The sequence below is a fragment of the Arachis hypogaea genome, chromosome 19, assembly GCF_003086295.3.
Source record: "Arachis hypogaea cultivar Tifrunner chromosome 19, arahy.Tifrunner.gnm2.J5K5, whole genome shotgun sequence".
NCBI classification, from domain to species: Eukaryota; Viridiplantae; Streptophyta; class Magnoliopsida; order Fabales; family Fabaceae; genus Arachis; species Arachis hypogaea.
Genome location: NC_092054.1, coordinates 104916271 through 104919967, shown reverse-complemented (window position 1 = coordinate 104919967; position 3697 = coordinate 104916271). Strand labels below are relative to the sequence as shown.

Here is a 3697-nt window from a genome sequence, read left to right as displayed (position 1 = left end):
AGGCATTTACATCCCTGCACCAATTTAGGCATGTAAAATGCCCTTGCACACAACTCTGGGCGTTCAGCGCCAGGTTGGTGCCCATTTTGGGCGTTCAACGCCCATTTGCTGCCATTTCTGGCGTTGAACGCCAGAACCATGCCTGTTCTGGCATTCAACGCCCAGAAGCTGCCCATTTTGGGCGTTCAGCGCCAGAACCATGCTCTGTTCTGGCGCTGAATGCCAGACAGATGCTCCTCCAGGGTGTGATTTTTTCTTCTGCTGTTTTTGATTCCGTTTTCAATTTTTATATTTATTTTGTGACTCCACATAATCATGAACCTACAAAGACATATAACTAAGAAAAATATAGTTAGATAAATAAAAATTGGGTTGCCTCCCAACAAGCGCTTCTTTAATGTCAATAGCTTGACAGTGGGCTCTCATGGAGCCTCACAGATGTGCAGAGCTTTGTTGAGACTCTCCAACACCAAACTTAGAGTTTGGATATGGGAGTTCAACACCAAACTTAGAGTTTGACTGTGGGGGCTCTGGTTGACTCTGCTTTGAGAGAAGCTTTTTCTGCTTCCTCTCCATGGTTGCAGAGGGAGATTCTTGAGTTTTAAACACAAGGGAGTCCTCATTCCATTGAAGGACTATTTCACCTCTGTCAACATCAATCACAGCTCTTGCTGTGGCGAGGAAAGGTCTTCCTAGGATGATGGATTTATCCTCTTCCTTCCCAGTATCCAGGACTATGAAATCAGTAGGGATGTAAAGGCCCTCAACCTTTACTAACACATCCTCTACTTGTCCATAAGCCTGTTTTCTTGAACTGTCTGCCATCTCTAATGAGATTTTAGCAGCTTGCACCCCATAGATTCCCAGTTTCTCTATTACAGAGAGGGGCATGAGGTTTATTCCTGAACCAAGGTCACACAGAGCCTTAAAGATCATGGTGCCTATGGTACAGGGTATTATGAACTTCCCAGGATCCTGTCTCTTCTGAGGCAATGTCAGTTGATCCAGATCACTTAGTTCATTGATGAACAAGGGAGGTTCAACTTCCCAAGCATCAATGCCAAATAATTTGGCATTCAGCTTCATGATTGCACCAAGAAACTTGGCAGTTTGCTCTTCAGTAACATCCTCATTCTCTTTAGAAGAGGAATACTCATTAGAGCTCATGAAGGGCATAAGGAGGTTCAATGGAATCTCTATGGTCTCTAGATGAGTCTCAGATTCCTTTGGTTCCTCAGAGGGAAGCTCCTTATTGGTCACTGGACGTCCCAGGAGGTCTTCCTCCTTGGGATTCACGTCCTCTCCTCTCCTCACAGGTTCAGCCATGGTGCTTATGTCAATGGCCTTGCACTCTCCTTTTGGGTTCTCTTCTGTATTGCTTGGGAGAGTACTAGGAGGGATTTCAGTGATCCTTTTACTCAGCTGGCCCACTTGTGCTTCCAAATTTCTAATGGAAGACCTTGTTTCATTCATGAAACTCACAGTGGCCTTGGATAGATCAGAGACTAGATTTGCTAAATTAGAAGTATTTTGTTCAGAGTTCTCTGTCTGTTGCTGAGTGGATGATGAAAAAGGTTTATTATTGTTAAACCTGTTTCTTCCACCATTATTAAAGCCTTGTTGAGGCTTTTGATCCTTCCATGAGAAATTTGGATGATTTCTCCATGATGAGTTATAGGTGTTTCCATAAGGTTCACCTAAGTAATTCACCTCTGCTATTGCAGGGTTCTCAGGATCATGAGCTTCTTCTTCATAAGAAGCCTCTTGAGTACTGTTGGATGCAGCTTGCATTCCATGCAGACTCTGAGAGATCATATTGACTTGCTGAGTCAATATTTTATTCTGAGCCAATATGGCATTCAGAGTATCAACCTCAAGAACTCCCTTCTTCATAGGCGTCCCATTACTCACAGGATTCCTCTCAGAAGTGTACATGAACTGGTTATTAGCAACCATGTCAATGAGTTCTTGAGCTTCTGCATGCGTTTTCTTTAGGTCAATGGATCCACCTGCAGAAGTGTCCAGTGACATCTTTGATAGCTCAGATAAACCATCATAGAATATATACAGGATGGTCCATTGTGAAAGCATGTCAGAAGGACACTTTTTGGTCAACTGTTTGTATCTTTCCCAAGCTTCATAGAGGGATTCACCTTCTTTCTGTCTGAAGGTTTGAACATCAGCTCTAAGCTTGCTCAGCTTTTGAGGAGGAAAGTACTTGGCTAAGAAAGTCGTGACCAGCTTATCCCAAGAGTTCAGGCTGTCTTTGGGTTGAGAATCCAACCATAATCTAGCTCTGTCTCTTACAGCAAAAGGGAAAAGCATGAGCCTGTAGACTTCAGGATCTACTCCATTAGTCTTAACAGTATCACATATCTGCAAGAATTCAGTTAAGAACTGAAAAGGATCTTCAGATGGAAGTCCATGAAACTTGCAGTTCTGCTGCATCAGAGAAACTAATTGAGGTTTCAACTCAAAGTTGTTTGCTCCAATGGCAGGAATGGAGATGCTTCTTCCATGTAAATTGGAATTAGGTGCAGTAAAGTCACCAAGCATCTTCCTTACATTATTATTATTTTTGGCTGCCATCTCCTCTTTGATGACAAGTCATCCTAGCCTATTTTAACTAGTCTTTTCCTTTTGTTTTCATTAGAATTATGCACTTTCTTGAACCATAAGCAAGCTAATTGAGTAGATTTTTATGTTTCCCTTGATTGAATCAACCATGTATGAATTCATGCCATTTCATGAGGTTTTATGCTATAATTGTTGCATATTATGATAGAATGAGTATCTCATGATTATGAGCATAGCTTTGATGTGTTTGGTTGATTAATTATAGGTGAAGAAAGCTTGGAGAAAGGTTGAAGCAAGAAGGAATAGCTAGGAGTAAAGAGAAGACAATGGAATAAGTGAAATTGAACCAGGAAGCAAAAAGCTGGACCTAAAGTTAGCATTAAACTTTTGCACAAACTTTTGGTTGAAAAGTTAGCCCCAACGTTAGCCCCCTAACTTGGAGGCTAACGTTGGAACTTGAAAATCACTCCCTGGGTACCAAAAGTTTGCGCCAACGTTAGCCCCCTAACTTTGAGGCTAACGTTGGCACATGAGATTCACCCCTGGGTACCAAAAGTTTGCGCCAACGTTAGCCCCCTAACTTTGAGGCTAACGTTGGCATGAAGAAAACCTCCCTGGGCACCAAAAGTTTGTGCCAACGTTAGCCCCCTAACTTGGTGGCTAACGTTGGCACATGAAAATCACAAGGAGGAGCAAAAGTTTGCGCCAACGTTAGCCCCCTAACTTGGTGGCTAACGTTGGCGCCACAAGTACACAAAGTAAGGCCAACGTTAGGGCCAAAGTTAGAACCCTAACGTTGGCACCAACGTTCATATCAGCAAAGTGGTGTTAGCTGATATGAAAAGTTGGAGCAAAAGTTAGACCCCTAACTTTTGCTCCAACTTTTGGTCCAACTTTTGCAAAACTCAAACCCGGTTCACTTGGTTCACTTTGGTTCTTCTCCAAACTTCAAGAGCAATCAACCAAGGCCTCTTTCAACCCAATTCCACCAAGAGCAAAGGCCCAACTCAAGGCTTGAAGATCATTGGAAGAAAGTGCATAAATAGGATAGAATTCAAGTTCTTCGAGAAGCTTTTCTTTTGAATTTTCATAATAGTTTTCGGAGAGCTTTGGATATGGA

The 3697-nt window shown here is 42.4% G+C and overlaps 1 non-coding gene across 1 annotated transcript; it reads left to right on the top strand.

Moving 5' to 3' along the window:
• Nucleotides 1-2085: 2085 nt before the first annotated feature.
• On the top strand, nucleotides 2086-2193 carry LOC112780732 (small nucleolar RNA R71). The gene has a single exon (XR_003191548.1). It is a non-coding gene; the product is annotated as a small nucleolar RNA R71 (small nucleolar RNA).
• The last annotated feature ends 1504 nt before the right edge of the window (nucleotides 2194-3697 follow it).